We start from the raw sequence: 20050 nt of genomic DNA, 5'->3' as shown, positions 1-20050 counted from the left end.
TGGTTTCAGTAAATGTGAAAGTGCTGCATGTCCCAATAATAAACATGTATTCTCAAAAATATATCTGGTTTTAGTTTTGAGTAGTAGTTGGACACTTTTAGACATGAATTCTCAAATGTAATCTACAGCTCTACAGAAATCTTAAGAAAATAAAGATTAATTGAGAGACTGTTTTTCCATACTTACAGGAAAATACAGGATATATTGTATGGCTTGATGTAGTTTTGGAAGTCATATTTTTACTCAAGTAAGTACAAGTGAATTAAAAAAGAACATGAAGAACACAAGAGATTTCAGAATACACACAGCATGTCTGTTAATCTGTCTTTCTCATGGCCTGTCAACAAATCAGACCAATCTACTCTGAAGTGTATTATATATATAAGGTTTAGAAAGGATGAATCATCTTTCTTCTCCAGCTTGAGCTGGAGTGACCGCTTGCAACTAATTATTAGTATTTTTAAAATTAAACACATATTTTACAAAAACTGTCTTGATGAGGTCGTCAATGAAATATGTCTACGATAATTTAGAGTAAAACCCACAAAAATATTTTAGTAAACTATGAGATTTCTGATGCATTTCAGTTGTGAGTAAACATTTTCTCAATGAACTATGGCCAGTTCTAAAAATGCTTAAGGTTTCTAACATGAGTCTCAGCTGCTGAATTATGAATCAAAAAATGCTCAGCTTCTTCCTTATCTATCTTCTCCTAGCTTTTTTTGCCATATAAAAATTAAGTGTTCTGCCAAATTCCCTGGATGTTTCTTGCAGCAGGAGTACTCAAAACATGCTTTAAGGCATTTAAACAAAAGCAGGCTCTGTGCATGAGTCGCTGATGACATCTCCTTGGAAAGAGAATAGAAGTAGAGGACTCCTGGGAAGACAGGAGATGCAGGTTTAGTTATTTCTTCCTGAAAAGATGCCAATTCACACCTGCTGTGGCTTTAGGCACTACTGTGACCACCTGTTAGACCATTTGTGCAGCTGCACAAAAATTAAGAAACCTTTCTTCTAGGGCTGATTCTGTCATCTAGTGGTTTTGCTCGCTCCTTAAGCAGGTCCAATTCCAGCAACCGTTGCCCTTTACTCATTGTGAAGATCCCTAAAAGGTCCCTGGGGAGAGAGATACATTTTTTTTGTGGCTTCTGTTAAGGTACATTAAGGTTTGTAGCACAATCACATGTTTTGCTTTTGCTGATGACGAGGTCCTCTGTGTGTTCTTTCAATGTGAGGTTTTTAATCTGGTTCTGAGAAACACAACTTTCTCTGAGAAAGGAACAAAATGCAGATGTTGCAAACCTAAAAGTTGATTGTTAGGATCTAGTTCTTGAGCGTATTATAGTGCATATTGCTTTGTTGGCAAAATTCACAAAATCCTAGGCTATAGGAACAGCCCTTCTAGTTTTTTGGAAACTATTAAGAGCAGCCCTGACAAAGAGAGTCCTTTCAATTGCTTTTGCAAGAGATGGGGAATAGTGTGCACACATTATTTCTTAAGGTGAAACTGTTTTACAACTGCACTACATACTAACATTGTTTTTTTCAGTAGAAATAGCAATTTCTTAGCATCATCAACTGCAATCAAGCAACTGAATTTTTATTAAATTGTTGCTGCATTTTTTTGGTCGCATTTACATCTGTAAAATGTAATACTAACTTTACCCACTAGATGTCATGAAGAAACGCTTCATTGCAAAAGGTGAGCTCTAAGAATTTGAATCACATTCCTACTCCACCTGATTTTTCTAGATAATTTGTTATAACAATGCTATATTGATTGTAAAATATTATTTTAGTGTGGTTATTAATATGAACTTTATGTAATTTTAATATTTAAAATTAAACCTGAGACAAATAACAGGCAAAAATGTAAACAGATTAAACTCATAGTTCAACTGATATTGTATGCTTATCTGCATACAGATATTGTCGTTTCTGGAAGCTAGCTATGTTACAGGAATCATGTCTGTGTGACTTTTTTCTTTCTCTAACAGTTTCATTCAGTGATCCTTTTTTCCCCAAAATGATTTAAAGTCATCTGAAATGCTCTTATATTTCAGCAACCATTCAGCTAACTAGCTGCTAGCATTTAATCTTTCAAATGAAAAGGGAACTGCAGGAATTTTAGTCATTAAAATACGTCATTTCCCAAGCTGAAGTTTCCTTCCTGGTACTGTTACATTTAGATCTCACTAAAAGCATTCTCTACTCTGTTCCTGGGAGGCCAGGCCCCCAGTGTCCAGTATTTCCCTTGACCCAACACCCTACCTTCACAGGAGGACACAGCAGGTCAGCAGCTGCTGCTGAACAAGATGCCAGCAGCAGAGCACCCTGCCATCCAGACAAGGGCAGTCTGAGCTCAAGGCTGCTTCCAGCTGCTCTCCTGGCACATGTTATATGTTATCAAAGCTTTCTAAACAGGACTCCCTAGTCTATTTTTATACCTGACATAGTCATGGGAAAAGTGTTGCAGGCCAGGTGGAACATGCAGACTTAGCTGAAGTGGTCTCATCATGTTTGGCTTGTCCTTTCTCCAGAGTGGAATAAGCTTATGTTGCTCTGGAATCTGCTCACATGTGGTCTCCCTTTAGGTGGCTGCAGCTATGTGCAGTCTTGTACTCTGATAACAGAGACATAAGAGTTTAGACCCATGAGCACTCAGTTGTGTCAAAAAACTGTATAAATATAGCTCAAAGTGGACCTCTCTTCTTCACTATATACTCCCTTTCTGTTCCTTATGTTGTTCAAAGATGTTTTGCAGGGATCCCTTGGTCACCTCCTAAGTTAGTTCTGAAAAATCTATTATTAAAAATTGTTTTCATCATGTTACTTAGCTTATTGCTTTTGTACTGTTACTGAATCCTGGTAACACACTAATATAGTGAGTATGAGTGAATCTTGGAAGTTTGCTAACCAATGTGTGTCACTCCAGTGTTCCTGTCAGATAAAGTTGTGAGGTAAGAACCTGCTGAAAGACACTAAAGGAAATATATAGTACATAAAATAAGGTGGGTTTCAGAAAAGCTGAGAAGCATAAATGATGCAAATATTTGTTGCATTTCCTCCTCATTTTTTCTATATTTTTATTCAAGTTTTTATTTTAGGCAGATTTACTAAATTAATTTTGATGCAGCTGGTCTTCATTAAATATGGTTTCAAATCTGAATATTAAAACAGAAATTTCTTTTGTTGTTTAGAGGAAATAACAGATGTGAGTGCTGATGCTCTAGAAGTTCGATTTCAATATTACAGTTCCTTTGTGTATAAAGAACTCATATTTCTATGAAGTTAAGCATCTTTGTCTAAACATACTGAGTTTGAGATTTTGATATTGGTTAGGCCTCTATTAGGACAACATATATACTTCGTTTTTGGATTAAAAGGTGGTTTTATTTTAATTAGAATAAAAATACATTCTTACTTAAATGCTACAGTTGCTATTGTTGTATAATATATACAATCACAAAGCTGGTGAAGGTTCTGGAGAGCTGATCATAGGAGGAACATCTGAGAGAACTGGGGGTTTTTAGACTGGAGAAGAGGAAGCTCAGGGAAGACCTTATCATTCTCTGCAACCACCTGAAAGGAGGTTGTTGCTGGATGGGAGTCTCTTCTCCCAACAGCCAGCAGGAGTCCAAGAGGAAATGGTCAAGTTGCACCAGAGAAGATTTGGACTGGATATTAGGAAAAATTCCTTCATCAGAAGGTCTGTGAAGCACTGGGACAGGCTGCCTGGGGAAGTGGTGGAGATTCTGGAGATATTTAGCATAGATGGAGATGTAGTAATTAGGGACGTGGTTTAGTGGTGAACAAGGCAGTGCTGGGATAATGGTTGGCCTAAAATATATCTTAAGGGTCTTTTCCAACCTAAATAGATTCTAATCTTTGATTCTAGAAATGAGCTGATCATGGCTATTAAAGAGATTTCATATAGTTTTGTAATACTTCTAGTGCTTCTATGGTACGTTTAACTTGAGCTTATTCTTGCCACTCAAAGTGGCATTTCTTAATAGCAACATGATATTGACTAATGACAGTGAAATGTATTCAGTAATTTTTAGTGTTCAAGCTGGTAAGTGATGAAAATTTCTATGGTAATGATACACTATGAACTTGGGAAAATACCGGAATTCTACACCATAATTCAATAAATAACCTTCTCATTTATATAGTCCTGCTTGGGTTTTGTTGTCATTGATTTTACCAATTGCACTCAAACTTCTGTTTGTGGGGTCATGTAGCAAGTCTTATTGAATAAATTATTCATATAAAAAATGAAATGGCAAAAATACGGAGGTTGCTTTTATTGATAAATTCTGTCTTCCCTTTTGCCACATGGCTCCACAGGTATTTGTAACAATATATTTGAAAGGCTTTATAGAAGCTGCATCTCTTTATTCTAGTGTTGGTGCTAAAACACATGCTTATTAAGTCACACCCTTACTTGTAAATCTTTAATTTAGGCAATAAATACAAAATAAATATTGTTTGGTTTGAGTTTTTTTTTTCCAAGGGAAAAACCACATGAATGTCTGAACCAGAAATAGTGAACAAAGATAGGTCATGGATTTGTTAATACCTAATGGCTTTTATAATTTTTAAGGTGTCGTTTTTGTGTGTCGTCATAGCTTCACAGCCTGTTCTAGTAGCACATGAATCGGCAGCTCTCCAAATCAATGAATAGGCGGGACTCTATTATTGGAGTCATTCTATAAAAGGAAAATTGTATACTATAATTTTCTGGGCTCTTATGTTACTCTGAAAGAGAAGGAATAAATGGATGGAAAGCTTATACTGCTTTTTATCATTTCACTTCCACAGTTATCCAATTGAATGGAAAGCTGCTCATGCAGGCAAGTTCAGCATGTTTGGCAACCTCTGTTATTATAGAAATGGTGCATGTAAAGAACCTAGCAGTTGAAAGCAACAAGACTGTGTAATCCTGGAAACTGAGATGGTAATATTTCTTAATATATGATTTTCCAAGAAGTAAGCAAAGAGGCACTGGAAATCTGTATACTGGTACACAGATTTGAATTGAGACAGCAGGTGGAGCTGAAGGAGTTGTGCTTTTGAACCACTGCAGAATGAAGAGAATATGAATGAATCAAAAGAAAAAGAAGTGCAGAGCTTTTGTTATGTTATTAGATACAGGAAAAATTCCTGTAAGATACAGTCATCTTGCCTTCTCAATAAAAACTAATTTGTTTAAAATGAAAATAAGTCATATATATGAGAAATTATGAGAAAAGAGTATTCATCTGTGTTTACATATTGAACTGGTGGGATTCCTTTGCCAAAAAAACATTCATCTGCTGAATTTTTGTATCAAGATTTTTGCATGTTTTGTGGAGAGGCCTTAACTTTTCGGGGTCAGATTTTTATTTCTTAACTTATATGTTTTACTTTGATTTTAGAAGAAATGGTCAACTAAGAGCTTACAAACTAGATTTACATTTTAATTTCTTTAATTTTCTATTCATTAGAACGGTAAGATAAATGTGCAAGATTTTCATATAGCATAAAGAAGGAATAACCAATTCAGTTTTACACTAAGTTTTATTATGGATTTTACAGGAATCTATAGCTGGGGTTATACATTATTTCAGACTTTGCTTCTGGGAATGATGCCAGATAGATTGTTTATGCAGCATGGATCTTTATCCATGGCATGCAAATGCTATTGGCTTAGAAAAGCCCAGGTATCTCTCCAGTGTAAAGAAACATGAGATGGCAGGTGACAAGAAAAAAGTAGAGGTCAACAGAAGCATTATACTCAAGTAGAGAAAATATGTGAGAAAAATTAAACTATATTGAAATGTTTTCATGATTATGTTCTAACTTTGAAGGTTATTATTTCAGGCTTATTTTTATTTATATAGTTAAAATTATTCATAATCAATAGACCTTAATCGTGCATATTTTTAAGGAGAAAAATGACACTGGCATTTGGTTTTTTTGGCCAGAGAGATTTATTTAATTTCACATTTTTCCAGATCTATTGTTTGAAAAGTTTGTTAAATCTTATGAGCGCAAAGGAAGTTGCACAATTAAACAGTAATGAAACAGGTAAGTATTTACAGCTCTTGATATGCAACGTAAGGATTTTTTCTTCTTAATATTTGAAATATTAATTTAATTCTGAAGCAATTAAGCAAAACAGAACACCTGAAGGAAATAAGACGAGATGTCCTGGATGCAGAAAAGTTAAATAAAGCAGTACTAGACCAATAAAGATGGTGTTGATGTGACTATAAATAAAGTCAGGGTTGGTGGACTGCAGTTACTACAGCCGGAGTTGCTGCAGCTCCGTCTGTGGTAGTAGGAGCTCCTCCAGCTATTAAAGGAAATCTCTGGCCTTTCTCCCCACCTATTTGCTCTTACTGCCTCTCATTATGTCTCTGTGACTCATATTTTCCCCACTCATTTATGCTACAGGTTTTATCAATTTCCTTGGTTGTGGCTATAGGTCTTTTTTACTTCTCAAAACAGAACAAGGAAGGGAAACCGAAGCAACAAGGGGTTTTTTCTAACTCTCGTTGGGAAGTAGATGTGGAGATTCTCATTTCTGTTAAACAGCAGAGGATGTCCCATCACCAAACTGAAAAAGGGAAAACTTTATCAGAAACCTGTGAGCTGATGGATTTTCAGATCCTCTGCCTTTTTCTTCCTGATCTCAGACAGGACTATGGTCCTTGAAAAGAGGGAAAGTGAAACATATGGCAGATCAGATGTTGGGATGATCTGATAAGCATGCATTCAGCTTTTTGCCATGAACTAAAAGTAGCTTTTCAAGTGTTATTTTTAGTGAGTTATTTCAAAGGACTTAACTGTTTCAAGTACTGTGCTTTTGTTTGCCTTGCTGTCTGCTGCACACAGTCTACAGTAGCCCTGTTTGAGGTGCTTGATTTTGCAGATTACCCTGGAAGTGAATTCAAAACCTAAGTGATTGATCGGCTGATACTGCTCTGATATAATGCATTCATCAGGATTAAACTGAACTAATAATTTGAATAAGTGGATTGTAACATTTGTGAAAAAACAAAAAATTTGAAACACAATGTTCAAAATACCTAAATTGTCAGCGAAAAGTGTAGATTTGAAATGTAGTTTTGAATATCTTATAGTCTAATTTTTCAAAGATTTGCAAATTTTAAATTTTCAATTTGTTTGTTCAATTTTTCAAAATGTCTACCTTTAAAATGAAAACAAATAAGGGAGTTGTAGATGTAGGCTCACTACTTTTGAACAGAGTTTACAGTTGCAAAAGGGACTAGTCAATATAAAATCTGTTTTAGATTGTTCATCTTTATATTTTAGCCTTTCTAAAACATTTTGCTAATGCAGTAACTTATAGTGTATCATCATTTCAGACTTGGGAATTGATTAGCTTACATGCAAAAATTGTATTAAGTAGTTTTAAAAAGCACCATAACTTACATTATTTTTTTCTTGCCTCTTCTTGATCTAAAAGATAGAGGATTTTTTGCTTTTGAAGACTTCAAGAGAGCTTTCAATTCTGTTTCTTCTAAGTTATCTGAAAAAATCATATTTGAAGCCACCAGGTAAGATTAACAAATTGATCCATATTGCTGGATAGCAGTCTTTTTGTTGTTTCAGTTAATTGAAATTATTTGATTCTATCATGCAGCTGAAGATAAAAGCTTCAGCACCATTACTGTTTCAGTGCCTTTATTAATAAAGATTATACACAAATTAATGTGTAAATAACATAATAATTAGCATAATTTTTATTAAAATGATTGAAAAAATAATAACTAAATAATAAATATTAACAGTTACAGAAGGCAATTTGTTGCCTGTACTGTTTCTTAAGCAGCTTAAAACGACTTGCTTTTACATCTTCTTCCTCTAATCAGGAAATCCCTGTTCAACAGCTACCTCAAAAAAACTTAGTTGAACAGGAGTGCATATTGCAAGGTATTAGTGGTGAGATTTCTTGCTAGGTCAAATTGGTTCAGAAGTATGGCTGTTGAACTTTATTTAGGGAAACAGAGCTAAGACCTTTGTCCTAAATTGATCTCTACAATTGGATTAATACTGTATGAAAAGAAAGCCATAAGAAATATTTTTGATACAGATGTTTGTCAGAAGTTTCATGTATTTGTGACACAGAATCTATGTTACAATGACTTGTTGTAACAAATGAAACATATGTATTTTCATATTTGTAGATACATTTCTTATTCTTCCCTCTTTTTACCACAGAGATCAAAATTAAATTCTGGGACTGAACGTAATTTGAAAATATGTCTTTTATGTTAAGTAAAATAAAGTACAATACTTAGAAGATCCTTAGGGTTTTTAAATGTGATGACTGATCAAATGTGAGTTCTAAAATTATCTGTGTATTAGCAATTAATAAAGCACACAGGGATCAGATCTGTAAAACAAGAAGTTTACGATGATGCCCCAATATCTGTATTGAGGGGTTACTTGGTCTCTAGTCTGGTCAACAGACTGATCCCTAGAAGGTGGACTCCTTTGGGTACATGACAGGCGCATATCCTTCAGTTTAATTTCATCTGGAATAAATGCAGTTTGTATGCTGTGAGCACTGTGATATTCCCCATAGTACAGTCAGTGATGAAGACTGGGAAATTCAACTTAAAAAAACATTCCAAGCCTAAAGTAAAGCATAGGTAAATGTTGAGACAAGGTGAAAAAGCTTAATTTGTATATTTCAGAGACCTGCGATATTGTTAAATGAAAAGGGTTTATGTTCAGTTATAAAATTTTCTCTTAGGTGGAAATGCTGCCTTCGAACCTTGTCAGCTACTGGTTCCTTTACTTTGGAATGCATTGTTGCATGCATTATTTTCTTATACATTAAATTAAATAAAATGTTGCAGAATAAGAAAAGTCTGTGGCTAGTGTCACAAAGACAGAAACAGAAGGGAAGTAGGAGAAAAGTTAAAAGATGCATTCATAATGCTTAGCTTGTCTACTTACCATACAGAGGAGGGAATTTTCGGCTATAGAGTGTCATTCTCAACATATTCTGAGATATAAAATTGGAAACAAGTGTATTCAAGCTATGCAGAACACAGGGAAGGAATAATACCAGTAATTGATTTGCGTGAGGAGTGCAGGGCCCCACCAGAGTAATTTAGCTTTCAGAGAAAGTAGATTTGATTTGTAGGTATGCAAAATGCTCGTAATAAGGGCATCCATACATGTTGAACTAATTTTAAAAAACTTTACGCTTGAAAATAGAATCTTTTTATTTATCATTCATATATATGCATTATTAATATGCAATATTGATATAAGAAAAATCTTTAAATGTTCAATATGATATAGCAAGAAAGAATAATGGCTTATTCTGGATTATTCTTCTAACCTACCTGTAAAGTGCTGTTATGCTCAAAATCTTTATATGGTTACAAAGGAGACCCACCTGATACTTAAAGCCAATATTTATCTTTACTATATACTAAAATCTTAGCAATCTAATAAAAGAATTATTTTTAGTACAGATTTAATAATTGGAAAAAAAAAAGGGTAAAAAACTACTATGCAGCAAAATGTCTCAATGCAGTTGATTATGTTATGCACCTCCTACTACCTATCCCTTTTTCTGTAGTTACTCTCTATGTTCCACTGTCCCTCTCAGTCCTCAAGTGGACAGGTTCAGGGAAAGCATAGTAGAGTGAATTTCCATAATCCCAACTTCTTCACCAGAAGGAGTATAATATTCATGTTTTCTTCTCTCTCTAGCATCTACTTTGGGTTTTTAAAATATGTTTGCCCACCCAGTTTACACCACTTTCTTTCTTCTGAGGTCTGCAAGCCCACATTGCATCCTAATTTCTAATATATGACACATACTATGTATTTCAGATATTTGTTCTTTGCTTTGTCACCTATAAAAATATTTTTGTCCAGTTCCTCTGTCTGTGTGTCTTTAACTGACCATAAGTGAGTTTTCAGTCTTGGTCCTCCACTGTTAGCCTGCTCCCTGTATCTTAACATCCCATGTCTTTACTACTCCTTATGCCATGCCTTTACATCTGCTGTTATGCCAGGCTTATATTTCTCAACATAAGTATGTCATTTTCCATGGAAGAAATTCTTGTTGCTACTATCTGTGTAAAGTTATGTTTATCCTATATAAAGTTAAAGGGAACAAATTAGACATAGCCACCTGGTCCTTGAAAGACCTATTGTAACAGATAAAGCAAGTAGAATCTGCAGAGCAGGTCAAGCAAATTCAGACAAAGCCTGATAAGCCTCAGTCCTTGCAAACTCACTGCAGAGTTTGTGTCCTGTTACTTGTAGTGGCTGTACTGAATTTACTTTAATCTCTTGAGGACCAAATTGAATCTCATCTCATACTGATAAAATAATATTTGATGTAGATGTTCTTTCTCCTCAGGGGTTGTTTTCATACAAATGTCAGTAATATACTGAACACAGCTGTTGCTGAAGTTTGGAGAATGTGGACAGGTTTTCATATGCAGTTTATATTTGATTGTGTTAACTGACTGTAATCTTGCTTAACTGTAGAGTAACATTTCTTTCTGATCTAATATTGCCATCATATTCAACAAAATGATCAAGGGTTTATTATGCACCTGATGTGCACCTGATTAGAATGCCATTGTACCATAAAAACTCAACATTCATGACACAAGGGTTGCAGAAGTGTCTACTAAGGTAAATTGTATGGTCTTTCATGATGGGGGAATTCAAAGAAGAATTGCTTTATACTATAGCTGCAGATCTTCATGCAGCTACATGTATATGAAATGTGTCAAGTCCTTTGCAACAACTGTTTGTGATAAATGGCCATCTGTAAGTGAACATGTTGTCTTTTAAAGTGGAATTCAAATTCTTAAAAAACTACTGTTTTCCTTTTTTGTTATGAATATGAATGTCATATTTGAATTATATAATATTATTAATTACAGATGCTGAAAAAATATTTGTCCTAGCTGTAGCATTTGCTCAGAAAAATAGTTTATTTGTATGCTGAAGCCTCAGAGCATGATAATGAGAATAGTAACAGAAGTAACCTGAAAACCAACCACATGTGAATGTGGATGAACCTATAAATGATGAAGAATGTCTTACAAACCAAAAGTGGTCAGAAAATTCCTATGCCGTTTTTAAAGCTAGCAAGCATAACTCAGATCTTAAAGAAGAAAAGAAGGCATTCATGATCGGCTTTTTATGCTACTGTGCCTTTAGATTGATAGTATCTCACAGTAGAGGTATATTAGTACTTTTGTATGTATTGGTACTTTCCATACAGAAAAATGACCTAATTGTCTCATATTTCTTTCATGTAATTATCTAGTAATGAGAAAATAACCTGTTTTTCAGAGCCACCCCATGGAAGAAATCTTACGCTCTTTTATGCAAGTTTGATTTATAGACATGTACTGCAGAGCACAGTGAATATGAGACATTCATCTTCCTATGGCTAGTTGCTATGGAAACGTAGTACACAGTACAATGTCATTCCAGCTCTGGTGATGCCTGCAGTAGTTTATCCCTTTGTTGTTCTTGTTTCTTAAGCAACTGTCTTGCAGCCTTTCCTATTATCACACTTCATCACCTATACAAGTCTTTTTCCTTATCTCTTGAGGACCATATCTAATAGAAAATATCTATTTTTTCTCTACCTGTGCACATCAGTGTATTTTTTTTCAATCATGGGTTAAAAGCTTGTCTCATGCCCAAAAATAATATACCATTGCCCTAACATTGGTAAAAGAAGATGCAAACCAGACTTCACATCAGAATGTAAGGGACCTGTCTCAGCATCTTTATTTACCATTTCCTGTCAGGGACCAGAGTTAAGAATTATTTTCTCTAACTAGTATCCCACCCAAGGAAGACAGAAAGGAAAATCAATCAGACTTTCCTTCCTATTCTTAGCTGGTATTTGTGAAGTGGACAAAAATCCAACAACTGTCTTAAAATACCCACTCTGTTTCACCCTTGTGAGGGAGGAATTGGGGAAGGAAAAGGAGATCCTCATAATTTACCTAAAAAAATACTAAGGATGTTATGGGGAACAAGAGTCAAATCGAAATTTTATTGTATTGAGAGGCTGTACCCTAACACAAGTTCTTTTTCAAGGCAGTATCTGTTTCATAATTCATTGCACAGGAAAGCAACACATTAATTAACAGTGTATATGTCCCAGGTTCTGCATAAGTAGGGTGATACTTTGCAAGAAAACACTGAGTCAACATCTAAAGATAGGTATATTTTTTGGGTAGTAGTAGTACTAATGAGTTTTGTTTTTCTTTTCTTATCTCTAACTCTGCTGCCAATTCTGTCATCCCGTTACTTAACAACATACTTTGCTGTTTGTGGTGGTTGACCCCAGCCAGTGACTCACTGACTGCCCCCACTGCAGGGCGGGGGAGAGAATCAGAAGAGCGAGAGGAAGAAAACTCGTGGGTTGTGATGACACTTTAACGACTGAAGCAAAGCTGTGCATGCAAGCAAAGCAGAATACAGAATTTATTCACTACTTCTCATCAGCAGGCAGATGTTTAGCTGCTTCCTGGAGAGCAGCACAGCTAATTGTTACTTGGGAAGATAAACTCCATAACCACAAACTTCCCTTCCGTCCTCGCCTATTCCCCAAACTTTAATGCTGAGCATGACATCAAAGAATCATAGAATGGTTTAGGATGGAAAGGATCTTTAAGCATCGTCTAGTCCAACTCCTTGGACATGGGCAGGGACACTTTCCTCTAGACCAGGTTGATCAGAGCCTTGAGCATTTCCAAGTGTGAGGCATCTACAACTTCTCTGGGCAGCCTGTTCCAGTGTCTCACAACCCTCATTGTAAAAATTCTCCTTGCAGCAGATCTAAATCTACCCTCTTAATAGTTAAAGCTTTTGCCCCTATCCTGTCACTGCTACAATAGATAAATCTGACACCAAAACATCCTAACAAAAATTTAAAATAGAATTTTTAGCAGTTATAACCCAAGTCTGTTTGTTATCCCAGTCCTACAGAAAATTCATTTAAAAATCTGAACTTTTTTGCTTATCACTTTTTCTGAAGAAAATTTTGCATAAGTACAGGTATGTATTTTTTCAGGTTTGAAAGCAAAACTTAACATGCCAATGTTATACAATGTGCCACACACATTTATTCCTTCTAAACAGTTCAACATACATTTTTTCTAATTTAGACAAAATTATTACATGAAATAAATGTTTCCATGTTTTAAGATATGAATTTAAATTAAGTTCATATTTAAATTTAAAAATTGTACTTTCTGTTTTTGAGGATATGTTCAAATTTAAAATATTTACAGCAGTATTTAAAATTATGTTATCAAATTTAATTAAGTCACTGGTTCTATCTCCTAGTTATCACTCCTGCCTTTCACACTGACTTTCTTTTTCATTGCTCCTTGAAGTTCAGAGTAAATTGTTTTAACAGAGACCATTCTTATTTAACATGAATCCTTTTTATTTTGTATTGCTGCAAGTAGGGATATGCACGTGGTCAGTTGCCATAATACATTCATGGTAATACAACTTATTAAAATATGTTAATGCCATAGGAAGTGCTTAGCTGGTCATATCATCAGGACTCTTCTTTCAAGCTATTTTCATTCAGATTTGATAAAACTGTGACATATAATAACTATTAGAATGTGTCAGCTATAAAATAGACATCAAAGATTTTTTTTATTATTATGATTAACATCTGTGGTAATAACAGTACACCTGCCAACACGCCTCAAATGTGAATTAGTTCTTTTAGCAATAGCTTATACAGTTTGGTGATGTCTTTACAGGGACTACCCACACAGATGTTGATGATTTTTTAATTGCATTGGATGATAGAAACTGGAAAAAAACTGACCCAACCAAACTAATTTCAAATAAACTATTAAATAGCCATTAGATGAGAACAATTCATGCTCATTTTCATCCAAAGCTGAACCTTTACCCTGAATGGAAAACTGTTACTTAAGCTCTTTCAGAGCATACTTATTATTAAAAGCAGGTTTTTCTCCAGAATTAAGAACAAAGTACTTATTTTCAATATAAACTGCATCTTCTATTTGAAGTGCAATTTGTGATGTATGCTGATAGACTGAAAATCTGATCCATCACCTCTCTAGGAAGCCCATTGCAAGGTTTGACCACTCTCTTGGTAAAGAATGTCCTGTCTAAAGTCCCCTTATGGAGCTTTCAACTGTTCAAATGTCCTATTACTGCATCACAAGGTGAAGGGGTCAGCACCTCCCTTTCCATTTCCCATCCTCAGAGAGCAATGAAGTCATCCCTCAGCTTCCTTTTCTTCAAACCAGACAAGCCCAAAGTCCTTAGCCTATTTTGTCCTCCTCCACATTCAGGTATCTTCACATCATTCTAAGTTGTGAATTTCTGTCCCACAGGACTCAAGGTGAGGCCACACCATCACTGAGTACAGCGGGATAACCATCCCTGCTGAGCAGCTGCTTGTGCTGGGTCTGATGCAGCCCAGGATGCAGTTCACCCTCCTGGCTGGCTGGGCACACGGCTGACTCACACTGAGCTGCTCCTCTCCCAGTCTGTACTACCACCTGGCCCTACTCTGCCCTAGTGCAGAATTTGGCATTTTGACATGTTAAATTTCCTCCCATCAGTCATTATCCAAAGCCTCAATCTCTCTAGATCTTTCTGCCATTGTCTTTTGTTTCTCAAGAGAGTCAACAGCAGCTCCCAGTTTGATATCATCAGTAAATCTGCTACTGGTGCATTCAACTCCTGCATCCAGATCATTGATGAATATATTGAACAGACCTGGCCCTAGAATTGAACCTGAGGCACACCACTGGTGACCAGGCACCAGCCAGATGCAGCCCCATCCCCTACAACCGTTTGAGCTCGGCTCTTCAGCCACTGCTTCACCCAGAACACAATGAAACTACTCATTCTAAATTGCGGATTCCACAGTTGAACAACTTGTCTGGAAGGAAGCTGTGAGGGACAGTATAAAAGGCCTTATTAAAATCCAGAAAAAAAAAATCCACTGCCTCCACTTCATCCCTTCATCCACTAGATGCATGACCATATCATAGAGGGATATCAAAATTTTTAAACAAGACTTTCTCCTTGTGAATTTTCACTGACTGTGCCTGATGATTGTGGTATTCTATAAATATCTTTCAATATCACCCAGTACGATGATCTCAATAATTTTTCCAAGAACTGAGGTTAGACTAAGTGTAGTTTCCTGCATCTTTTCTCACATCCTTTTTATAGATAGGAATAACATTGGCTAGCATTCAGTCAGCAGGGACTCCTCAGACTTCCAAGATCCTTGGCAGATGACAGAGTGGGATCCTGCCATAACATCTGGCAGTTCTTTAGAGCTCTGGGATGAATCCTGTCAGGCCACATGTACTGTGAACATTCAGCCAATACAGCTGATCCCTTACAATTTCGTGTCCACAAATGGAAAGTCACTGTTCCCACACTCGTAGCTGTCCAAGTGAAGTGGCCTGAGCAGCCCAAGGTCCACCAGTGTTGTTAAAGACTGAGGCAAAAATCCACAGAGAATACAGTAGAATAATATAGTACAAATAGTATGAATAATATAAATAGCAATAACTCCTTTGCGGTAGCAAAGAAGTGTTTGCAAAGTCCAGGGTCCCTTTATAGTAGGAAAAAAACATGACAAAAATAAAAATGAGCCAGTCTATAGCATAATAAAAGAACAGTCTTATGTCAAATAGTTAACTAGCTTTCTTTGGATTTAGATTTTTTTTCTCTTCTCTTGCAGTCTCTGCTGCATTTTGAGAAAATGAATCAGCTTCAGAAATGTAGCACAATTAAAAGGGGGCTATTGTAATACTACATTCTAACAAAACTTAAGCTAACAAGTAGTTTAAAAAATACCTGATGACAGCACTTGTTTATAACGTGATGTACTAAGTTGTTATTTAATTTAATAAATTTAAGTGGCAGCATGTACTCTTTATAACACAGCTGCAAAGTGTCCCTTCATCTTTAGAATTTTGTTTAAATTATGGATGCTATTAATTGCATTTAAATTCTATCTATGCTCTTAAAAATCCTTATATTCCTGAACTGAGCAAAGTTTATTAAAACATTCCTGTTTCAACTTTGCAAGAATTTCTATAGGATTTTTAACTGTCTTCTTTCGAGATTTTTAAGTGTCTTCTTACGAGGCTTTTAGAATACTGGATGTCCACTTACTGATACCTGTGGAGCTTACAGGCTGGTTTCACTGAAAGCTGAGATCAAAGAAATAATTTTACTTCTGCAAGTTTTATAAAAATAGGTGAGCAAAGAAGAGAGAGATGCTGCAAGTGCCCCAATGGAGGAAAGGGATGTTATATAAGTTAATGAATCTTAGCAAGCACCACAGAGTCTTCATGGAAGCGAGACCTCATGAAGACCCAATTGTGGAGAGGGTTTAGACAAAGATTTCATCAGACTCTGTACTTTGTCAGTCATAACATACAGATATACAAGGAATCATGAATTGTTGGTTCAGCTATTCCCAGAATTGTTTGATATGATCTATAACTTTTATTATATTCTTGTAAGATTTCCCTCAGAAGTTTGAAAAGCACAACACCATAAATCCTGGAAGTTTAACACAATATCTGAATTTTTGATAAGTATCCACTGACTTTTTTCCTCAAAATCTCTTATACCTTTTGCAAATTCTCTTGAAATATACTTATTGTCAAGAGAAGATTCCCTTTTAATAATGGACTCCTAGAAAAAATAGGATTACATTTGCACTTGAGCACATACTGCATCTTGTGTTTTGGTACACTGATGGTACTACAGAAGAGAAGTCTTCAGTACCTGATGATGCACCACGATGCACCATGACAAGAGCAGTGTGTGCACATTGTGTTGAGGAAAATTCTGGCTGAATGTGAGAAAAAAAGTCTTCGTTGTTGAGAATAGCCCCACTCTAGATTTCCTTCTCTCAGACGGGGCCAGAAATTGGGTCAGATTCCTTCAATGTGTTTATACACTGCAGTCATTGTGGGAAAGGTAGTTGATTCACACTAAATCCTCTATTCCTTTGCAAAAAAGATCTTTCATGGCAATTTCTCACCCTATTGGTCTTTGGTTTCTAATGTCTTAAAATTTTTTAGTTCTTCATCCCATCCTACACCCTCCCTATGAATTCACACCTATTTTTTTACTATATTTATTTATTTGTCCATTTTGGCTATTAACTAGAAATAGGATAAAACTTGTTAGAGAGTAAGGTGCTCGATAATTATGGTATATATATATATATATATATATATATATATATATATAATATGTACATATATACCATATATATAATATGTATATATATAATATGTATATATGTATATATATGTAATATATGTGGTGATGCCCACAATGATAGGCAGGTAATGGGGAAGGAAATTACTTACTCATCAGATAACCTGTTGTTATTGCTATGTTGCTGTTGAAAAACTTTCTTTTTCCCTAGTTCCTCAAAATTCCATTTCAGTCAGGAGCAGTCCCTGTTCAGGTTCTGTATCCTAGAATTAATTGAACAACAGCTGAAATTATATTCTCTGCATAGACGCTTCTAAATTGATTCTTTTCATTTATTTATTTTCAGACCCTGCCAATTCTTTGAATGTTTAAGTTTCCAATTCTATCATCACATGATATGGCACGGGAATAATATGATGTGGCCTCATTACTTAAATTTGGACCCAGATAGATATGTAAAAAGATAAAATGAACCTTTTGTAAAAATCTGATGTACCTCCAATGCTCTGTGTCCTCTGTCAGGACTGCTAGGCATGACATAATCTTTCTGTCTTGATATGAGCTTGTATATACTGTATGAGTATTGCAGGTGTATTCCTACAATATATACCTGTGTTTAACAAACTTTAAATGTTGACAAATTCATTCAATAATTTGGATCTGGTTTTTGTCTCTTTCAAGATGTTTTCCTCTAAGATAATTATCAAGTACCAATAGGCTTAGAGCTTTAAGACACATTGCTGATACCCAGACTGTTGGTTAGCTTAGAAGCAGAGATTCCCCTCTTTTTTCTCTTCTCCAGTTCCAACTGGCTGCTAACAATCTAGAATTCACCAAGACTTCCTTGATAAATAGGAGTGTGGGTTTTACCCATTGTGGAGTCTCTTGTACCAGTTCAAGTGTTTTCTTTATAGAATTTGATTATAAGAATTACAGAATAATTGGTTTGGAAAATTTAAACCAATTTCAAGAAAACCAAAGTTTTACTTGCCATGTTTCAATCAATTACTTGATTGACTGTTGAAAGCTTGTTGTCAGAATTAGTAGCCGGCATTAGAATATGTGTACACTGTTCAAGCAGTAGAGGACAACCCTGGGATTGCTCAGACACATGCAGAGGTGGTATTTCTACACTCAAAAATGCATATGGAGACAAATTCAGATCTTATTATCAAGGCAACCCACCACTTCATATTGCCAAATGGCCTGCACAAACAGGTAAAGAAATCATTTCAAGTTCTTGTTCTCCAAGCTATTTATGAGTCTTGCAGAAAGCAAGCCAATTCCCATATTCAGAATGCCGTTTTGCTGTTGAGAAAGCGATCAATGATCTCTGTAATTTAACTAGTAAGTACATTTACCAAAGCAAAATAATGATTTTTTGTAAATAACTTGTATTAAGGATTTTTATTTTTTATTTTTAGCATAATCTTAGTCAGTCTGTCTGTATTATATATATGCATCTTTGTCCCCTGATTGTAAACTCCTACTACTGTTAATCTCTTTTGGAATAAAATAATTCTAGGAAATGAACAAATTAACAGCCCTTGTTTTCTTGACAGATAGCTTTGATTTTTCTTGTCTGCTACAACTAACTGTGTATCTTGCTTAATCTAATAAATTCTAAGATGTTTGTGTCACACATCTAAATCACAAACTTGGCAGCAAATCTCTTCTTCCTTCTATTGTTTTTTATGTGCTGGGTTTTTCTCCCCTGAGTAACATTAATATGGTATATGCACTACAATGCCAAATGCAATATTAATTCTTTACCTAAGTTAGGGAATGTAAATATAGTGGCATTGTCTTCTGCTTATGGATAAATATACATAATACACTATGACTAGAATTTCTTAGCATGAGTGTTATTCCCATTTAAGGACCTAATTGATTTTTTAAATATTAATATTAATTTTATAGTGAAAAATAGTAATTCTGAAAAAACAGTAGCATTTTAGTGTAATTTTAAAGGACATATTATATTATTTGAAAGAAGGAGAACACCTACTCTTTGTTCTTTTCCTCCTGGCTTTTATATTGGAAGGTTATTACAGTCTTCAGACAAACATTTTCATGCTGACAAACTGTGCTTCATAAACACTTCAAATGGAGTCATGTCTGGAGTCATCTAATAAAATGGTCAGTAAGGAGTCAAAGATGCATTTCAATAACAAGACTTAATTAACTAATTTCTTCTCTGGCCCTCACCTTAATGTTCTTTCTTCTATTTATTTTAGTAAATGTGCTAGGCTTGTTTTCATGGATGTACATAGCACAGCCATACTCTTTTACAAACTCATTCCTCTGTTTCTCATGTATTTGAAATCCTGACTGTTTGGGACTGCAGGATTTTCACCATCAGCTCTCTCTCATAGTGAATTTCGTTTTGCTTTTGTCCTTCACTTAGAAGAGAGTAAGCAATAGTCATACCTCACGTATATGCCTATGATAACTCAGGAGGGTATGAATTTTAGTAGCTTCTGAAGTCAAGTGACAAGTATTACCAGTACTCAAAGATCACTGATTTTCCCTGAGCAGTGTCAGTAGTTAGACTAATGGATTTGGAAAGTGCTGTTCTTACATGTTAACAGTTCTTCATAGTAACGGCTTGTAATAGTGGACATTTTTGTATTTTATCTTGCTTTATACTTGCACTTTTAGAGGTGGAATAACTACACAGAAGCTGAAAATAACGTCTTCCTGTTCTTTTGTTAATTTAGTTTTTGGTAACAAAAAAGTCTAATTAAAGTCCAGAACTCAATAATTAATGTCA

The sequence above is a fragment of the Sturnus vulgaris genome, chromosome 6, assembly GCF_052056855.1.
Source record: "Sturnus vulgaris isolate bStuVul1 chromosome 6, bStuVul1.hap1, whole genome shotgun sequence".
Classification (NCBI taxonomy): domain Eukaryota; kingdom Metazoa; phylum Chordata; class Aves; order Passeriformes; family Sturnidae; genus Sturnus; species Sturnus vulgaris.
This window is presented reverse-complemented; position numbering follows the sequence as displayed.